This window comes from Amblyomma maculatum, chromosome 2, assembly GCF_055883805.1.
Source record: "Amblyomma maculatum isolate TAMU_Amacu chromosome 2, ASM5588380v1, whole genome shotgun sequence".
NCBI lineage: Eukaryota > Metazoa > Arthropoda > Arachnida > Ixodida > Ixodidae > Amblyomma > Amblyomma maculatum.
Window position 1 is genome coordinate 141,333,661 of NC_139345.1, and position 22,053 is coordinate 141,355,713.

At 43.5% G+C, this 22,053-nt stretch overlaps 1 long non-coding RNA gene across 25 annotated transcripts in view; it reads left to right on the top strand.

Moving 5' to 3' along the window:
* Positions 1–22,053, top strand: part of LOC146200080 (uncharacterized) — a 64,790-nt gene that overhangs the window by 34,842 nt on the left and 7,895 nt on the right. For 9 of the 25 annotated variants that reach the window (XR_014705182.1, XR_014705170.1, XR_014705161.1 and 6 more), the window contains 3 exons: positions 15,018–15,168; positions 15,534–15,634; positions 15,928–16,016. This is a non-coding gene — a long non-coding RNA (uncharacterized LOC146200080). Of the gene's footprint in view, positions 1–3,253; positions 3,535–15,017; positions 15,169–15,533; positions 15,635–15,927; positions 16,017–22,053 lie in introns of those variants that run through there. The other 16 variants (XR_014705176.1, XR_014705169.1, XR_014705173.1 and 13 more) reach the window with 9 other exon arrangements.

Below are 22,053 nucleotides of genomic sequence, written 5' to 3' on the forward strand. Positions count from 1 at the left end.
GATACGTTTGTACTAATGTTAAGGCACGGTGGCTTGGTGTGGGCATATATTGTCATTAGTAAGGGAGTAATTACTCATTGCATCCACCCAAGCGCTGCCATACGGCTACAAAGGAAAGCTATACAGCTTTCTCAGAAACTTCGTAGTTAAAGAAAAATTCGTCCTGATCCGGGGTGGAACCCGGCACCACCGCCTTTCCGGGGCAGTCGCTCTACCAACTGAGCTAACTAGGACGACCAGCAGATCAGATGGTAGGGCGAGAGCGAATTGCTCTGCAACTCGAAGTGGGAATTGCGTTGGTCAAATATTTAGGGGAAACCCCCAAGGTGGAGTACATTTCTAATAAGGGAGTAATTACTCATTACTCCCTTGTTAGAAATCTACTCCATATTGGTGGTTTCCCCTAAATATTTGAACAATACATTGTAATTCTCCCTAGGAAATAAATGCAGGAGTTGGCCGTGCTTCCTTATAAGGTACCGTGTGGAAATATCAGGCAAGGTAGTTGTTCCTTCCCTACGTAAATAGATCACGAAAAGCAAGTGCTGAGAGAAGCTTCATATCCAATGCTTTTACACATCTGAATATTGAGTGGAGACACACGCTTACTCCCGTGTTTCACACTGGCTCGACAGTTAAACATCACCACCAGAATGTGCAACAAAAGCACGTGACGGCACACACAGGAGGAGAAAATGTTTTCGATATTTTGAGGTAGCGTTGAAGTGTAAATGAGTCCCATGCTACTGACTGTTCCTTCAGCTTTTCTTTCTTGCTCGTCTTTTTCACAATATTTATCATTTGTCATCACTGCCGGTAAACGAAATGACTGTGAGTACTCGTTCTATCTTGACCTGGAACAGCAACTTAACGATCAGGTTGATTTCCTTTCGGCACCGCTACAGTACTTCCAGCTTAAATTAAAGCACTCAAAAATCGTATTTGGTAATATTACTCTGGTGAGCCGCTGAAACAAAAATTGATCCATCGTCAGCTTTTTCACGTGCAACATGGTCGTTAGCTTAGCTTCGTTATTAATGGCGTCGCCAGACGGCCACCTTCTGTGTCACTTATTCTCCGGAAAGAAACCACGATGAACAGCGCCTTCCGGAAAACCAGAAGTCGCTTCTTATCGCCGCCTCCAAATCAGCAAACGCCATTTGAGCCCTGTCCCCCCTACAGCAGCTAGAGCCACTTATGCCAATACACGCTCGTTTATTCATTATTGCATCTCAGCTACGGGCAGGATACTCTAGTCATTAAGGAAATAGATAACTTGGTGTTTCTGATTTTAGCAATGCTTATAGAAGAATAATTTGTATCGTTTAAGCTTATGGGACCTCTTATTGGTGAAACCCTATCAACGGCTGAAGTGTACGACGACGCAGTGCAACTGGCCGGAGGACGAAAAAACCTGTGAACTATTCTTCTGCTTCTATTCTGCATATTTCAAATGCTAATTTCTTTTTTCACTGCTCAGGGTACACAAGACGTACTTTGATGTGCAATAGCCGGAAGACTAATTCTATCTTATCCGAAATTATATTTGGTTTTGTGTCCCTATGCATTCGGGTGCGGTTTCTGAGCCTTTCGGCATATAGTGTGTTCAAGGCAATTCATTTGGCATGATTAACTTTTGTGTCTACAATGTTTGTTGCGTCCGTGATTATCTTTCTTTTTCGAATTTTGGGTCAAGATGACGACATTTTTAGGGCCACTCCTAAGTGATACATATTATGAACCATTAAGGAATGTTCCTGTGAAAGTGTTTTCCAGCTACAATTTAGACAGAACGTATTGTAGATACATTAGTATAGAAGCTAATATAATTTAAAATTGCAGTTTTAACCTGTTTAATTATCGTAGTCATAAACCTTAATCATTTCTTTTGGCGGCTACTTGTAGAGGTAAAATGTAAAGCGGGCCTAATGAAAACAATTTAAAACATACGCTGCTGAATCTCCGCTGCCTTTTTTACGTAATGGTAATTACCAGACGCTATCAAGAGAGCCTTTAAGTGTCACAGTCGGCGCCAGTCAATAGAAAACTGGCATGTATTCCATTACCTAAACACGAATACGCTCCACTTCTAGGCAGTCCATGTTTCTTCCCTCCGATTGCGAGTTTATTCGGCTAATATTGACATAGGGAATACGGTAGCAACAATACTGCATCACAAGATGATATACTTTCTTTTCTTAAACGCAGTTTGCTGTTTATCTATACGAATACACACGTTTTGTATCATTTTTCACATTATTACTTTGATGATCGCAGCAGCCTCGGTAACCATGAGCTCTAAAATATAAAACGTGTTTCCTGCTGCAAACCGCATTACAAAATTAGTGCTTCCAGTTTCATGCAAAAGTGGCCGTCGATCATCATTCAGACGTACATGGAAGCTTACAAAAAGCTTGTATTTGCGTATCCTGTGGCTAACATAGCTGGTCTGCAGAATCAGCCAACCTGCCTTTTTTATGTTTATAACCTGGGAGCCCTGCCGTAATCGTCTCTATAAAGCACGGCAAGAACATAAAGATGGCCCCTCTTACCGTCTTGTGCACGAGAACATCTCAGGCGAATGGAGGATAATATTTGATCCGGGCACTCACCTGCGAAAAACGACAAGAAAAGATTTGTGCTCGAATCCGGGACGAAGTAAATCAGAGCAACACTTTTCATATAGGGTGAATGGAACGTAAAAAAATATCACACAGCCTTTGTTGGGACAATAAAATTTGGAAGACACCACATTTAAGAATTTTGGGTGACGGCTTCAAATCGATGCCTACGTTAAATAAAATAGACAATTTGGACAAATTTATTTGTTCTCAAGTTATCTCTTTGTTACCCTCATGGCAGCAACTGCCTCGTGATAAAAATACATAGCAAATTAAGCAGTGTTTATAGAGAAAATTAAGTTTTTTTTTCTTTAACGTGTGGACTTCCAAACCTGATGCGAAAATCGCAATTCTGATAGTCCCAGTACGTTGTTTTTTGTTTGCTTTTCGACAATGGAGTTTCACTCTGTTTCAATCGATTGGCATCTAATGCGAGGCCAGGCCCCGTATTCTAAGTTGAAGTCATTTTCGCTTTCACCTCGAGTAATCTGAATGATGAAAAAACCGGAAGCGGATGTGCGTTCGGCTGCTGCGACTTCCGGTTTCGGCGTTTCTGCCAATTACATGAGGGCGAAAATGTCGAAAACGAGACTGCTGAATTCGGAATACGGAGAGAGAGCTACCATCGGTTGGGATTCTGAATTTCTTCGAAAAAAAAAATAAATGAACTAGCAAATGAGGTAATAATCTTTAAGGGTCTTGTTTCTTTTTACCTCTTATATTTCCTAAGGTAGCAATCGCTCCTCCTTGCAAAGACCTGGGGCCAGCGCACCGTGGCAGGTTGCGGATGGCGATCAAAAGCAGCTGCTTGGTTGACGTCGGATGGTATCGTGATAGTAAGCGTTCGACTACGCAACTCCAGAATGATTGATACCCCACACCTACACCAAGAATATAACGAGATTTACTTGAGGTGAGCTCTTTTACTATGGATAGGCCAGGAAACTCGCTTTCAGGTCCGAGCTAGTCCAGCTGGTGCTCGCGTGTCGTGCCGGTGCGCTGGCGCCAGTCCACTTTCTTACAGTCGTTATAATGCGTGAAAGAAGAATGTTTGTTATTGTCAAGTATGAATCCCCGGAATCTTGCGAAATAGCAAAACAGCACTGCATTCTTTTTTTTAAAAAGAGCGTATGAGCCGGCGCAGATAGTGAGCTCCGGCATTTTCTTGGTCCGCGTCCCCATTCCGGGATGCCGCAAGGTCCCACCGCTTCGCGAGCCCGGCATGCAAGGGCTGCGTATGCCTCCGAGCTGGAGGTCTCAGGGAGGAAAGTCTTCCAAGCTCTTTAGTCAGTGCAGCATGAAAAACATAGAAAAAAAGGAACGATAAGTCAGGGAGGTTCCCAGGCGGAGCACATTTTGCTGCTCTGAACACCGGAAAGGGAACAAAGAAAAGTAAAACAAACGCTGGCAGACTAGATCAGTTTGACGTGTTTCCTTATCCCATTGCTGCGAGTGTACATGGGGTTGCGCAATGTCTGATGCACTTACACGGCCACATGAAGAGAGGCTGATTCTGTTCCAGTAAGTGTTGTCCTGCGCATAATGAGTTTGGAATTCTGTCCTCCTGGTGAAACGTGAGAAGCTGACCAGTCATTATCATTTGGTGGTCATGAAGACACTGGATCAGGGAATCCAGCCCTAGTATGACGCTGCGAGTGATGGAGAAGAGATGAGCTTGTAACAGAGGACGAACGGCATTGACTAGCGCATTCAGAATCAATAGGGCTCTAGGCGCCCATCCGTAACAACCCAAGATCTCGGTTACGAGCTAGATTAGATCCGGATGTTTTTGAACCTACGCTGTAATGCCGGAAACCTTAATGGCGGAAGCGCTTGTCAGCCATCGACATACGATCAGCTCAGCAGTCTAGTAGAGCCCTGGACAGATGGCTCCACTAAGGAAAACAAAAATAATAACAGTTTATTTCTCCTCCTCTTTATCGACTACAAAAACGTTTTTCGTAAATTCACCAGGATATCTTGAATTTCGTTAGGTTTCGTTACCAAACTTCTCGTTAGGAAATTGTCGATGCTTTCTGGCTACAGTTTGAGTTGACCGAAATCAACTGCTAAATGTATAATTGCTACAAGTTTTCAACCTATGCTGCAGTTTAGCCTTAAAAACTGAACAAATAAGCCAGCAAGCAAAACGTGTTTAAATTATTTTGACCAGAGTAATATTTAGTCGGCCTTCACGAAATCTGTCGCCATGTGTTTCAGCATTCCCATCGTACGTGGAGGGCTAACTACTAGCTCACGCAGGCGAGCTCTTTTCTCCGCCTCTGAAAGAGCAAATATGATCACACTTCTGGAGTACATATATGCAAAACAAAAATACAAATAAAACAAAAAATTGGAACAGCCTAGCAAAGGCTAAGCATAAAGCGTTTCAATGCTCTCATTATTCCCTCAAGCATGCACGTGCCGAATTTGCCGCATTCGAGACACAAGCACGCGTGCACGCGCTCAGCGAAACAGGAGCGTTGGGTAATCCTAAACCCCTGGGCGCGTGACATCGCGGCTGGGCGCCGGAGAGAGAGACGCATTGTAAAGCCGACAGGCCTTCGGCTGCGCCAATGGACAGCCTTCGAATAAACGCACCGGTCCCAAACAATGGCAGAGGAACAAAGTTCTGAGGAGAAAAAACGAAAAAAAGGGAAATGACATAAAATGTTGCCAGGGAAGCGCTTCCAGTCAAGGTGTTCAGCGTGGGACGAAGGGATAGCTTGCGAGGAAGGGAATGAAAGGGGGAGTACGAAAGGAAACGGACAGAGAGAGAGAGGGAGAATGAAAGAGGGCCCTAGAAGGAAGGGAAAACGTCGCAAATGGACACCCTGGCCGTGTTCCGATCGAAGAACCCGTCGCCCGGCGCCCTTTGTCGCGCGGGCGGACATGATTAGTCCTCGTCCGTCGCGATTCCCTTCTCACCTTACTGCTTCACTTTTTTTTATTGCCCTCTGCTGTATTTGTTCGTCCAGTTTCGACCGACGCAACGCATTGTTCTGTCTCCGGCCAACGTTGTCGCTATCTTGATTATTTTTATCGCTCTCTGTATTTAGCTTACCTCATTTTGTTGCCATTGTGTTCTTCCTTTGAGTCGCTTTCTCCAGCTCAATGTTGCTTGCAGGCATTTTCAGGAATTTTGAGCATAAGTGATTGTTTTTGCTTGCTCTCTTCGGTTCTCTAAGCAGGGTGTCCAACAAGGGTGTAATATAAAAATCGAGAATTTCACCGTTTACTGAACGTCCTGTATGGCCATTACTGTAAGGGAAACTGCCAATTTAGAATGCACTCCACTCTTGCAAAGCAAGAATATATTAAAGATCCGCCGTAATACAGGATAATGAACGTCCCGATCGGGCTGATGTGTTGAAACTGTTTTTACGGAAAAATAAACAGCGTTCCATTGCGTTTACATATCGCCCGAAGTAACGTGCTTCATTTCGTAACTCCTGTAAAATAAAACACTGAAGCATTGTGTTAATATATTAGACTACAGCATTGGAATAAAGAGTAACGTAACAATGTGGAACCCTAATACCTCCTTAGGTTTTTCATATTCCTTTACAATATATTTTTAATGCATGCACATTGAAATTAGCATTTTTCGTCATTTAATTACTGTAGAGGAACATATTTGCAAAACTGGGAACTTCTAAAAGCAAAATTCCGACACACAGGCCCAAGTAACCAAACAACTGATATTACATCTGTACGTTTCAGAGCAAGTTCGTGACTGCACATTTAAAAAGAAAACAGTCCGAAAAACGAAGGAAGTAAGAGCCCATGCGTGTCTGATCTAACGTCCCAGAATTTCCTGCGTGGCATATATTCACCTCTTTAGGAGCCAACGGGTGGAGACCGCTTATCTCGGCGAGAAAAAACGAAAATGTTTACTCCGAAATCATGAGAGGCGAACTTGAAGAAGGATTAGAGCACCAGATGGTATGGTCAATATCTGTAGATCTTTACTTTTTTTCTCTCTCTGTGGACTCCACTCCCATTACTGGACTGTTAGAGCTTTTGAACCTATTGCCGCTACGGTGGCTCTTCGTACGCCAAAGACTCATCGCTACATGAAGGGGCCAAGAAACACCGTCCTACCCCATTTTCTTGCCGTCTTCGTGTTGCAGTAGTTTATTCTTTTTTTGTTTCTTGAATGCTGCGTTCGTTTAAAAAAAAAAAGCGTTTTTAATTATCCAGTTTTCCTTTTTTTTTTTTGCACGAAAGGAACGTGGTCTGGAAACATACCTGCTTTTGATAACAAGCCCAGACGTTTGTAAGAAATAAACGTTGAGTGTACATCGTCACTGTACCCTATCTCAGAGCCGTTGGGGTTTTCATCCTTTCTGACCCTTTCTGACCATTTTTTTTTTTACATGGTTTGTGAGTGTCCCTTTCCTTCGATCTTTTTGATTTTTTTTTCTTTTGGTCGCGATAATAGTAAGCAGTAAAGGAATCTTGTGAAGAATACGTTCTCTTCCTAATGATCGCGTTTATGGCCGTTGATCTCGATGTGAGCGCACTCCTGAAGACAGTCTCATGAAAGATAACCCAAACCTAACCCAGCGAGCTAACGCGGAACGTTTCCACCCGCGCACTACCGTGGGGCGCGGCGCTGGGTGAGCCCCGCCAGGAACTTCGTTAGCGGCAGCCGTCCCCCCCCCCCCCCCCCCCTCGCACTTTGCGCGTTCCTCTCCTCGCCGAAGGACGAGACCTGTTCATCCTCGCCACAGCCGTGGACCAACGGAGCAGAGCGCCAGGCTCGTTCTGGACATTGAGTTGGCTCATACACGAGACCAGCAATGAGAAGCCAGCAGAGCGTTCAGTCGAAGTTGAACGGTGGAACTGTGAGAAGGAGGGGGAGTGGTAAGCTACATTCGAAACAAAGCGATGCTGTCCAAAAAAATAAAAAAGAAACTACATAGAAGCAAGAGAGAAAGTGGGCAAGCAATGAACGTGTGTAGAACAAAACCTATAAAGTTGCATGTTTCCACGGCAACCAGGTTTGCAGAGAAAGAAAGATGGCAGCGGGGAAAGGGGCGACGCACGTGCCTGCGAAAAGCAACGAAGGAGCCGGTGGAAAATGGCGCGTGAAGAGAGAGCCTCGTCTCTATTTCATTGTGCCCCGTTCTCCTATACACTGTTTGTTTCGTCTCGTTTCTGTCACTTTCATTACATTCATGCCCCTTCCCTATCCATTTCTCTCCCTCTCTCACAAACTTTCCAGTCTGTGAGCTCCCGCATTTGCGCCCCCGTGTTTTGAGAATGGACTGTCGTTCCCGGGATAGTCACAAACGAGCTGCAAGGCATGCGGCTGGCATCTGGCTTTGTTTTTGCTGCCGCTTCCAATGTCGCAAAGGCTGGCCACTGGCCTCTGTGCTGAGTGTTTTGTTTTTCCATTCATTACTGCTGTCTATATTAGCTACTTCCTAATTCTGCTTCTATAACGTTCGCATTTCTCCGCGCTGTATGGTAGAACTGCTTAACAAGCATAAGCATGATGCTTGCCTTTCATTTTTATCTGAAATCAATAGTAATCCCTGATACGGATGTACCTACATCCGTAGAAAAGAGCCTTTTCATTAGGACTGCTGCGGATAGAAGCGGCTCAGTTCTGAAAGAGTTACTGACACAGTGTAAATAAGGGTCAATTACTGAATAGAGAAGATTTTAAAAATAATAAACTATTTCCCTTAACTAAATCTTTATAAACGACCTGACACCAATTTGCAGTACAGGTGAGCGTGGAATAAAAAGAGCTCGCTCTATTAGTGCATCTGCCGGCTCGGCAATGCCATGTGCTCGCTTCACACACACTGACTGGTCGATAGTCCAGACAGCGCTCGGCTGTGCCATATGGCATCTAGACGTCACAGCGTGGGAACGCTGGCGGACGCCGGATTTCTGCTCCAACAAATCGTCTATGCTATTGAATTAATGACCTGCGTGTGTTAGACTTATAGTTCGTTTTACTTAGGTGCCACTGTCACGTCTAACCATGCCTTAACCTAACAAACACCAAAATGGACAATGCATTTCATAAGTTCAAGAGATATCCGTATAGAAGCCATATATGAAAGTGAGCTGTCAAATTGTATGAAATGGAAATGCTCTAGGCCCTTCTTTTTTTGGCTCGTCAAGAAATGCTATCTGAACATATGAAACAGCTTTCTGGCTAGCCTTACTATTACGAGTAACCGTTCTGGTTAACCCTCTTCATGTCTCGCCCTTAATGATGTTGCCTATCGCGTTTTACAAACGAAAGTCACATAGGGTGAACACCCTGTCCTCAATACTAAAACGCCTAACCGCGCCAATATTGATGTAAACCAAAACCTTCTCCTTGCTGTGAGCTCTTTTTCTAATATATGCACATGATACAATCGCAAGAACGTCGTAGTATATAATAAAATACTAGATATTTGAGCAGGAAATAGGAAAGATTAAATCTAAGTTATTACATCTATGAAGCTCCTGCCCTTTTCCATAACACAAGCAGCCTAACTCAAAAAACAAAAAAGAATCTGCTATTAATAAAAAAAAGACGCCGAACTTTGAGATTTCTTTACCGCTCTCGCTTATGCCATAAAACCTACCTTCACATGCGCCACAGATCTTATCTGCGACGCATTACCTAGGACTAAGAACGCACAGTATTCCATTTCAATCTTTGTCCCTTTATATAGAACAGGCTGCATGTCTGGGGCAAAATCTGAAGAAACGGTGACACTGATGACCTCACTTCCATTTATTATTTTGTTCCTGCCTTTTTGTACACTGGCTGACCCCAATATGGCCAATGTTCCAGTAAACTAACACCAAAACGAGTGAGCGGCGGCGACAGTGATATGAAATGCGTTTATCATGGGGCGAATCAGAGAAATACTCGGGGACAGAAAGAATACGCCGACCAGAAACCTTTCCATCGTGATACGCCGAGCGAGGTTCGGGATATTCCTGATTTTGGCCTATACGTGCCTTATTTTTTGTATGAGGACGCGTACATCATCTCTACGCGTGATCTGTGCTTTCCCTCTTTCGCGTGGGTGCATCGTTTGTCATCCGCTGGGCCCAACTCGTGACTGTTTTCGTTCAATCGGAACTCATCAGACTAGCGCTCCGATAGTCCTAGTCAGCTTATATGGGTGGTGAACGCTTCTATCTTTGTTATTTATTTCCTTCCGGCGCCGCTAAACCTTATATGATTTCCCATTTCTTCGTCCGTCTTGCCATCGGCTATTATACGAGACCCATTCAAGACCATGTCTACCTAGCTTTTTTTTTTTTTTTTTTTTGCTACTTCATTGCGTTTACACCAAATCAATGACATCCCTGCGGTCCATACGCGTCTGTCAGAAGACATTTCTGTGATGGATGGAGGCTGCCTCAGATTCAAACTTGGGCAAAAGTAAAACTAAGGAAAGGGGGCCAGAGAAAAGTAGATAGTCAACGGCGCTGAATACGCGCAAGGTTGCGACAAGACTTGTTAATGACGGCCAAGGCTTCAGGTATTTTATTCTTCAAGCTTCTTTTCTTTATTCGTTGCGCTGTTTATGTCGGAAAGCATTGTCCGAGAGATTTTTGCCTGCATTGCCTGCAGAAATCCCCTTTCTGTCAGTGCTCAATTATAGACTGTGTTGCTCGATCGACTAGGTTGTGGTTCGTTAAAATAAACAACCCCTCCTAATCAGAGGCTCCGAATAACGATATCATAAAGAAACTATTTTGTGTGAATTATTTTAATTTTGTATCCCGATTATCTGTATTGGATATTGAAAAACAGTTTTGCTTCAAGAACCTTTATTCAAAATCACACACACACACAGACACACACACACGCACACGCACACGCGCACACACACACACGCACACACACGCACACACTCACACTCACTCACACACTCACACTCACTCTCACACACACACACACACACACTCTTACACACACGCACTCACACACACACACACACACACACACACACACACACACACACACACACACACACACACACACACACACACACACACACACACACACACACACACACACACACACACACACACACACACACACACACACACACACACACACACACACACACACACACACACACACACACACACACACACACACACACACACACACACACACACACACACACACACACACACACACACACACACACACACACACACACACACACACACACACACACACACACACACACACACACACACACACACTCACGCACTCACACTCACAGGCACACGCACACACACGCACACACACACACACACACACACACGCACACACTCACACACACACACACACACACACACACACACACAGACATGCACGCACGCAATATGACTAAATAAAATGAACGTCGCTAATATCAGCTTCTTGCACATAAAATTACTGCGTTTTCTGTGCTAAGAACGCGTAGTCATCTTCGTTAAGGCCTCTTTAATAGCGCTAACTTCCAAGTGATTAAGGGCCAGACAAACAACGGTGTCTATAACATGTGCTGATATCTTCTCATATTATGATTGCAGAAGCAGAAAAGCGGCTTCGGGCCACCACGAGGCAATTTTCATCGTCTCTTTTATTTGTGACGTAGTGAGGCGAAGTTATGACATAATCAGTCTGTGTACTTAAATACGCCCAAAAACGTATGGGTACCAGAGAAGAGCTTGGTTCACAAAGCTAGTAGTGCATAATACTGGCGTATCGGCTCATATGACGATGTGTGAAAGCACTGCGTAGACACTTCGGAAAATGGAGTGAGCTCGGTAGAGCTAAAAATGATGTGCCACCCACTGTCGCTTCTTCGAAAACATTTCTTCCTAAACCAAATTTTTTATGAGCACGCATTTCAATAATTACCAGATGGTTACGCAAGAGCAAAGAAATCAGGCGAACTTTCGGCTTCTTGTTCGGCTCTTCTGAAGTTTGCCGGTGCAGGTTACTCTTCTGAATAAAGCTCCTCACTGTCATCAAATTATAGAAGCGTATCATATCTCCTTTAAACACGTGGGTGCCATACTTAATCCTGCACTGCGTACAATGCCATGACTCTCGTTTAAACCCGGAACTTTAGCGCGGACCCTGATCCGCCTCGCGTTTTTTTCCTATGTCTCCGTCACTAGCCAGCGCACGTGTTAGAAGTCTCAAAGCTTGTGATTTTAAGTTTAATGCAAGCACGCCTATAACATTTTTACTTTTTCTCTTGCTTCTACTCGATAATGCCTTTTTAAAAACTGAAACCAGAGCAACAATTCTTCGCGAGGTTGAGCGCCAGTGACTAACTGGGTCTGTACAATACACGAAAAAAAAAAAAGAAGAAACGAGGGAGATCTGCAGAGCATGGAAGAGTTTTTTGTTGTTGTTGTTGTTGTTGTTGCTGTTTAGTGGCCGCTTCTTTATCGGACGTTTCTAATTACTTCGAGTTATCGACTTCCCGCACAGTTGAGTTAAAGTGCTTCGTTTGTATGCCTTCTTGTTTCAATTGCGAACCGAGCGAGGATTAAGTTCTAAGCTCAGCTGGTCGTCCTAGATGCAAAAATATTACAGACCAAAAATAAACGCCAAGAAGCACGCATGCTTCAAGTACAACAGGTACAATTTCAACTTTCTACACGTGCACGAAGTGTGGGTCAATTCAGAATGAGAGCTTATTTACGCACCACGGATGCCGTGAGCCGACCCCATTTTATAGAGGTTCACTGCGCTAACACCTAGAGCGGCAATAAACAAAACAACGCAGAGCGCGCCGTTCTAGGTGTCAGGCGTGGTGAACTACTATGATTAACCATCTGGGTCCAATTCTCGCTATTTTACCGGCCCCATTTTTATTATGTTTTTTTTTGCCCGCTTGACGCTTCAGCTACGCAGTGCTAGATGACATGACGGAATGTCTTGTTTCCTGACCCACGAGCAAAACCGAGAGAATCGGGTCAGGGCTGGTACGTACGCACGACACGGATGAAACGTCCGCACTTGGACATCGCTGCGCACTAGCATCAAGGCACGTTGTCGTGTTACGCACGCATGATGGAACACGTCCTTGTATGATGCACGTATGCGCAAGGGGCACCGCTGGGCAGCTATCAATCGCGCACTACTAATTTTCCTGCGAGTCCATGAATGGATACGTTCAGTTGGACAACGCTTACCCGCGTCTCTTGGGTAGACTTAGGTGGATATCATGTAGTGCCTGAAGCTACACCGAAGAAAGGGTCACTTAACATTTGTGTCCAGAGAAATCTAATGACATGTTATTATAGTGGAAACATATTCTCCCATTATGTCTCTTCGTAGACCCCTCTTGGTTAGCCCTCTCTTGGTTAGAACCCTTGGTTAGAACCCTTTTGGTTAACCAGGAGGATCTACTTAAGTTGAAGACAACTCAGAGGGCTATGGAACGAAAAATGGTAGGGGTAACATTAAGAGATAGGAAGCGTGCAGATTGGGTCAGAGAAATAACTTAAGTTACTGACATTCTAGTGGAAATCAAGAAGAAGAAATGGGCATGGGCGGGACACGTAGTGCGAAGAGAGGATAACCGATGGTCGCTTAGAGTAACAATCTGGATTCCAAAGGAAGGAAAGCGTAGCAGGGGGCGGCAGAAAGTTAGGTGGGCGGGTGAGGTTAAGAAGTTCGCAGGGGTGAAGTGGATGCAGCTAGCACAGAACCGCGTTAATTGGAGAAATATGGGAGAAGCCTTCGCCCTGCAGTGGGTATAGTCAGGCTGATGATGATGATGTCTTCTCGTCCTTGTCTCTATGTGCGCAGTGTTGTTTTATTTAATTAAGTTATTCGGGTAATGTTATTTTTGTTCGGCCGCAAAAGACAAATTTTGCCCTTAGAAAATTGAATTTAAAATAAAAACTAAAACACTTACCTTCTCGCTACTAGACAGAAACTCACGAAGTCAGTAACTGAAAATACTTCCTCACCTCATGTATTACGTTAGCGACACCATGGCTTAGCCTCGAAGTTATGAAACAAGAAATAATGCCTTGACATCACTGTAGGTAATTATAAAGCGAAGTAGTTGTGATATCTTCATGTCGTTTCATTCCATCTCGCAAAACAATCGTATTCAGTGACAGCAGCCCGTTTGTTAATAGAATTGGAAAGTCAGACAATACAGCCCAGCTTGAATTTATCCTTATTACCGTTTTAAAGGCCACTTATTACATTAAAATGCTTTCCTTTTTTTTTTAGCTGTACACTTATAGCAGAAATCTCGTTTATCAAACGAGTCTACACGTTCATAAATAAAGCACTGCGTTAGTGACCCCTGTCGCGAGACTTTAAGTTAGCCAAAGAAAAATAAATGCCAGCCTTAACCACGTGAAGCTTTCATATTCTGAACAGTATAAAAACTATAGGGTGCAGTTGTTAACGAAGGGAAGGAGTATTTAAAAGGGAATGTAAACACGCTGAGTAAAGCGACTGAAGAGGAAATATTAGGACAATCCTAATGGCAAGGAGCCGTTTTAGAAATTGTGGACATGGCGCCACATTTCGTTAATTTTTTATTAATGGTTACTATTTTAACGTGGCAGACATTTAGTTCAAGGGTTAGCGAATATTTCTGAGAGACGGGGCCTCGGCACAAAATCAAGTTCCGCTAATGAAGGGGAAGAACGTTAACTTGCCTTGTTACGCTATAACCTCGAAGGCTAGAACAGTAAGTGGGCTGTCGCCTTTGCTGGAAGTTTATTACGACGCGCCGCATTTATTTGTGAAGGAGTCTTACTAACTATAGTATGTCCTCCACTTCCGCCGTTTCGCTAAGTTTTAGCAGCGACAGCTGCCCGATCCTAATGCTTTCAGTGCCTCCCACATATGCGGCCATCAATTATTGTGTTGTTGTTTTGAGTACGGAGAACTGTATCTGCACCAAAGTTAGGGCTTCTGTAAAACGGCAAAATGTGCTGACTTGGCGTTCCGAAAAGTTAACGTTATGCTGACGCATACAACATGCATTCTCTCCCTTTCCTAGGTTGATCCCTTAGCAACGCCAGCTCGTGTCAGCGTTTTACTTGCGTGGCCGACCCACGCGACAAAGATCGCCGTTTTCCATGAACGCGATTGAATTGTTGCTCAAGAGAATAGGATGCAGCCAAGCAATTCTTTCTTTGTTTGGTGTACATGACGTCATTCAATCGATCCGTCTTCTATGTTTGAAACATAGAACCATTTTTTCCCAAACTGGGAAAACTGCACTTAGGACCCTACCTGCTAATTACCTGTAATAAACAGCTAATCACTCAAAGGAATTTTAGTATCATTTTGTTCAAAAGCATACGCATGGATGATTGCTCCTGTTTTAAAAACAAAACAAACCTAATTTCCACTTCTCATCTTTGCATTTACTCAAGACCAGGACGAAGACTGTGAACATGACGTCGACCTACTTTAATAAAACTCCATAAATGCTATGTCTGCAAGCAAAAATAATCATGAAAAGCGCACTCGTGAAACTAAAAGCAGTGCTTCTTGATCCTTCTTTATGACTTTTTATGATCGCAAGTACGATGTTCTTTCTTTATTGCTTGCACAGTGAGTGGAACCAGACACTGAATTGTAGAATGGAAACCTTATAAGACATATTTTTTTATCTTTATCTATTTACTAGCTGAAGTTCTGTGACAGGATCCGCATGTTCTTACTTAGAATAAGAACCTTATAGGACTAATTTTTTTTTGTTATCTTTTTAGTAGCTGAAGTTCTGTGACGAGGTCCCCACTTCTACATTATTTCGGGATCAAATGCAAAACTAGGCAACTTTATTACTGAGAAAGATTTTGAGAATATGCAGGGAAACTATAGCAATCTTTTTTATTCCTTAACTATAGGCCATGCCTTTCTCGGTTCGTTTTCTTTTCTTACTAAAGATACGGTTTCCAACTGTTTATGCCGGTGGTTCATTATTGGCTTGGCTTAAGTTTCAAGCAAATGAAATGGCAATTATTCTCAGTGTGATGAGAATGAGAAGGTAAGTTTTCCTCTACAGACTTACTTTGCTGTTTTTCTTAGCAAACTAATATACATCTGCAAGTATTATACCTAGTAATATACATATATAAAAAGTAATATACCCGCGTTGTCAACGCCGAGACAATCTGGACCTTCACGCACTAGGTATTTAAAAAAAAATTATAAGTTGTAATATTTATTCTGCTCCCTGCCCCATTCTTTCTCACGCCGTACTTTCTGCACTTTCCTGTTATTTTTCAATAGTGGTCGTCATGGTCTAAATTCATTAGAGACATTTTTTGTTTATTGCAGCTCGTGTTCTCCCTACATGTTTCTACCATTTTGTCATTTTCAAACCACGAGCCAAGTCCTGATTCTAGGCCTGATAGATGGAATCACAGGTGAGACTCTTTCGCTCTCGCCAGCGGAACCCAATATCAACGCCATGGATCTAAATACCGAGCCATCAAGCCACAGTCGTTCGCCTGCCAAAGCACGGTGATTTGCACTGCATAACTCTCCTTTGCGACCGGACGTAATATTGTTCGTGTTCCACAAATGATTAGACAGGACTTGTTTTCAGGCATGCATTTCGGTATTCACGCAGACAAATAACCAATATTGAAGAGCAAAACAGATTGCTTCTTACATGTCAATTTCCTGGCTTCAGCGCAATTCGATCTGTTTATATCATCTGCACAAAGTCATCCATGGAAACCGCTGGCCTGTTCAGATACGGTCGATGGACACATATTGTTTAGCCGGGGACAATGAATGCTTCGGATAGCCGTTACTACAGAGAGTGAGGGCAGGTTTTTTTCTTTCAAGAAGAGAGGCTTCACGCAGTGCATGATTCCATCATCGCAAAGGTACGGTCCTCTGAGCAGCGTCACCTAGCGAAAAATACCAGGAATACTGTGGGGGAAAAAAAAGAGCGCAAGGAAAAGTGCATGCTCCCCGGCATCGTGATTCTGTTCTTCAAGCAAAGAGCTCTTTAGAAGGATAATAGTCCATCTAAAAAGAATGTATGCACTGACAGAATGTGAACCGGTGTGGCCCTCTTTCTGAACTGCCTATTTTCAAGTTTTTTATACATTTTTGTCGTATTATGGATCGGTTGGTTTTACATTGATGTCGTAACAGACTGTACAAAGTTCATATACATATAGCATTGCTTCATGGTCACAAGTGTCATGCTGAAAAAGAAAAGACAGATTCTATGGCTCAGTGGATAACCACCTCATCTTTGAGCGCCAGAAATATCGATTCGAGGCCGTATCGTGTGATTTCGTTGCTACATTTTTGCTGCACTCCCTTTTTTAAGACTGGCCAATAAGTAGTAATTTATTGATATATTTCTTCGAGCTGTTTTCTCCCTACGTAACAAATGCAACGTTAAGAAGGGGAATGCTTTCTATAATAAATAGTAGTAAAGCCAGCGTTGAGAAGAGAAAGGAACCGTCAGCAAATGCTGGGATACGACATCGCTCATAAATTGCAAGTAACTGCATCAAAATCCTTTCCCACTGATGCGTATTATCTTTTTGGTTGCAATTAGATAGAGGTTTCGCCTAGAGAAAAGAAAGAAGTGGTGGGATCACGGAGTTGAGAGGTTAGAACTACGCACCCTTTTGACTTTGAGATCTTCATTGCATATATGTTGCATATGAAGGCTAGGTTTGGCTGAAGCGAGTCAGTTGCAACCATCGCCATATCTTGCGGATGATAAAACGATGATTCTTCATTGCGACAATTACATTCCCAAGACATACTATTTCTAAGTAACTAAACCTCTTGTAACTATTTTTCTTCCAAAATGTGAAAATCAACTCTCTTTTTTTTTTTTTTTTTTTAACGTGACTTCTGGTATTTATACGTCGCTTAGACTAAAATTTAGAGAAGTTGTTCATGTTTGAGGAAGACGGAAATGTAACTATCGACGTAAAATAACGTCAAAGCAACCACTGCAAAAAGCATGAAACCGGAATCTGGAGCGTTCCATCGGCAGCGGTTGTTATTTACCTGTCGGAGTCGTCCTAAGCAAGGCGTAAAAAACATTCAGAAACTTGCTGTGCACGAAGACATGTTTTCTGCTGACTCGCGAAAATGAATCACGCGAATTTTAATATTTATTCATTGATGCTACTGTAATGTGCAGCGCATCTTACATAGAAGCAGACTGTTCTCTCCAAATATTTGCCATTCAGGAGTCTCGACACAAACACTGTTAGCCCTTGGAAAGACGCGTGGCGCCCTGCCTTTGTAGGAGAGAAAGATGTGAAAGCGTGAAAGAGAAAATTTTGCCAGCGCGCCGAGTGGATAGCTTGCTGTTCGAGACACATAAGTAGGAGCTCTGGTGAAAAGAGGCTCAGAGCTTTATTTGAGGCACTTGGAACAATACTCACGCTGACCAGTGTTAGGGCGCGTCTGGTGAACGCAGTCGTCGAGATGAGTTAAACTCTGAGGTACGCCAGGCCTTCTGGGCTTATGGTTCAGCGGTTTTGCGGCCGAAGTACGCTAGGGTACGTTAGAAGCACTCTGAGAAATGCTGGTTAGCCCATGTTCACTTCCTGCGAGAGAAGCTGGCTTCGGCAACTGAGCCTGCGATGTTCTTTTCCTAGGTATGTTTCAGGCCGTAACAGGTAAGAAACTGACCCCTACCAGTTAATATCACCGGCCTGTGCTATAATAGTTCTCGAATAACTTTATTAATTTTTAGCTTGTTCCCGTAGAAGACAGCGTTTTTAGCATGAAACAGCCCTTGAAACTTTCACTGCCATTAGAAGAAAATATTTCCATATTAACACTATGTTAACCGAGGGTTCTTTAAGTCTTGAAGAAACTCAGCCCTTGACTTCAGTGTCAGATGTATGAAGAAAGTTCCGTTAATATAAATATATATGCAGAGGTTTTATTTTGTTAAGTAAAGATTTCGTTCAACTTTAGGCTCTTTTTTCTCGTCGTAGCTTGTAAATAAAATACTGTTGATTCCATTGATTCCTTTTTTCTACTTCTTACCTGCATACATTTCAGCATGGAACAATACATGTGTGAGTAGAGCTCACAGTGGAGTCTTGTTTTCGCTGTCGAGAGTGTTTCTGTTTGCTGATGAGAAACTTGCAAACAGGGCTGGCACTCAGAGTGTAAACGAGGGGCTCCAAACAAAAGGGGCGTTCAGAAGGCCACGGAAAGGAATCGTGGCGTATCGTTGCGCTGACACTCTCTCAGGCACGTCGGATGCCTGCGAACTTAGGCACGTGTTGTTCGTGCTAGGCGATCCTTTCTTTCTCCAATCTAGAGTGCTCACATTGATGTAGAGTGAAGAATATTTACGCAAGGGTTGTGAGCAGGAGAAGGGTCGCCTGCACGTCTCCAAGACTGCCAGGACTAGGAAATTTCAAGTTGGCAAACAATTGGACGATATCTATTTGGTTCTCTTTTTATATGTCTTCCTCTATCTTCGTAGCCTGGCTAAAAGGAAGCGGACAATACTGTGTCAGCTCAACTTTCTCTGCCCACCCTCTCCACCTCCTCTACTTTCTTCGCTTGGAACTACACCGGTGCAGAACTTCCGTCACTCGAACACACCCCCAAACAGTACTGTTTTTAAAGGAAAGTTTCAAATAGACCACATATTGCATCCGGAAAGAAGCGAGCTGCAGTAACAACCAACCAAGGAAACAGGGATCCAGGCTATTTAGGTTTCTGTTTTTGTGCATCCGCGTCTACCATTATTTCTCCTTCGCTTCGGGTTTCGATGATCTCCTTCTAGAGAAGTCCTAACAAGAAGTTCCAAATAATCAATATCACGAATACTTTGCCGCACTAGAAGGCTTATTTAGACGCGCATCAACCAACCATGGGCTTTGACAAGTGCGACGTCACAATGCTACATACACTAACCGTAAGAAACAATAGACGAAACGAGGACCCTGACAGGGAACCATTTTAAGTGCAAGATAAATAAACTATAAATTACCTGGTGTCACATTTATGTCTGACGTGGCCCTCATTGTTTGTCCATAAATGCAGCGCCGTTCTTTTGTGCCGCCCTTGCACGTCATGCTTTATTTCGTTAACTTCATTTCCACGGTGAGCGCAGTACACAACACTATTATCACATAATCTTTTTTTTTTTTTTCACTGCACTTGCCAAGCCCTTTGTTTCACCTCGCAAACGGAAACTACAATAGGAGTAAACACAGCGCTTTTTCATGGGTTCTTGGATACTTTCATTTTCATTTTTTATTCTTTTTTTTTCTTTCGCTTCCGACTCTGCAATCAGTGTTCCAACATGAGCCGCATTTTCTTTCTCGTCTCGGTGACACGAGCCTTACACATGTACTGTTCAGGCACCCTCGGAGAACAAGCGGCTGCTCCGACCACGCCAGGGAGGACAATGGGTTCCCCTGAACCTTTTTCGGCCCTGGTTCTCCCTTTTGTTCACTGAAGCTAGCGTGAAACCTTCGTTCCAGTCAATTGCTTTCATTCGCCTTTTTATAACGTTTTTCTTCTGAGTGGCTGGAGCAAGCGACCTTTGTTAATGCCCTTATCACGCCTGGGAAAAAAAATGGTGCGCATTCTTGGAGCGTCCAGGTGCTTCAGAAGCGGCTACAACGGATCATCTGCAGTCGGCCTTTTCTGGCGAAATGAATATTTTGCATTCCAGTCCGGAAGCGGCTGGATGCCTCTGCTTTGCAATAAGTGCTCTCCTGCATTTGCGTAACTTTGCGCGAAAGGTGAGTCGAAAGGTAAAAATCACAAGAGGGTCGTACTTGCGGAAACGAGAAAGCATTACGATGACCATGCCTGCTTTCGTAATGAGCTCGTTCTGCGTTTCGTTGCTAAGTATCGTATCGCTATCATTGTCACTAGCTATCACTATTATTAACTATAAGTATCTGGTAAGTCATCTTATTAGTAACTATAAATCTAATCATATGACGTCATATCATTGCCGTTAACGTTGACTCAAATTTCCATGTTATGTTACCAGTCTTATATAACTTCTTAAAGCTCATTAAAATTACCTTGGATAACATGACTCTAACCAGCAATCTGTACGTACCTTTGATATGACCTATCTCATCGCAATTTTTTATTGCAAATTACCGGGTTATCTTCAATGATCGCTCCGCGTAGTGGTGCAGTGGTAGGGCGCTCGACTACTGTTCCCAAGAATGCGGGATCGAGACCCAGCCGCAGCGGCCGCTTTTCGATGAATGCGAGAAGCAAGGCGCCCGTGTGCTGTGCAATATCAGCGCAGGTTAGAGAACCCCAGGTAGTCGAAATTTCCGGTGTCCTCCGCTACGACATCTCATAGCCTGAGCGACTTTGGGACGTTAAACCCTACAAACCATCTTCAATTATCGTCGTTCTTATCACCGTTATCATTTCGTGGTCAGCCATCCTTTTCAGGCATCTCGTTTACGTCACCCATGAGCCAAGAAATGATTTCGCATTATTATAGAGAAATACTCGTAGCCACCGATGTTTCACGAGCCGTTTTTTTTTTCTTGTAGGGTGTAGATTAGTTAACCTCACTACGTCTACACGTGTTTGTCAGTGTACGGTATGGCCCGAAAAGTGAAAGAAGGCAAACGTTGAACATGTGTGATACACCTGCGATAAATGGAGGTAGTTTTCCAATCATTTCGCGCTGAACGCAATAGTCAGTAGTGAGAGAGAGAGAGAGAGAGAGAGAGAGAGAGAGAGAGAGAGAGAGAGAGAGAGAGAGAGAGAGAGAGAGAGAGAGAGAGAGAGAGAGAGGGGGGGGGGAGGGGGGGGGGGAGAGAGGGGTGGGCAAGTGTGACTAAACCCGTTTTATATAGTATGGAAGTCTGCGGCAGATTTAACAGAGGACCAGTTGAAAGTGATCTGAAGTGGTCGTCCACCTGGGGGGCACATTTATTAGACCACGTTTTGAAGGCCTAGGTTGAAGATATCTAGTGGATTTCGATAAACGGGCAACATTCCTCCATAAAACCTATCCAACCCAGTGGATGATTAAGGTTACGATGATGATGATGCTGCCTATTACGAAAGTAACGACGCTTCTTATATATACTTTGAAAACAACAGGAAAGTAGATAGTCTTCCTGCTGTTAGAAACCGATTACTATATTAGCACAAAGAAACAGCAGCCCAAAAGTGAACACTCTTTTCATTTCTAACTTTTGTTAAAATATTTTGAACGCAGATATCTAGCGGCCGGTGAAGTAAGTGAAGGCGCACTGTCAGGAAGAGAAATGGGCTTCTTATGTCTTCGCAGCCAGTATGTCAGCGCAAGCCAAAGGTCAACAATTGGTCGAAATTACTCCGTAGCCCTCCACTATGGTATCTCTTTCTCTTTCTGTTTTCATTCCTACCGTCTTCCTTTTCCTGACAGGGTGCGATCAGATTTCCATGGAGAAGTGTAAGAAATACTGCGTTCTACTT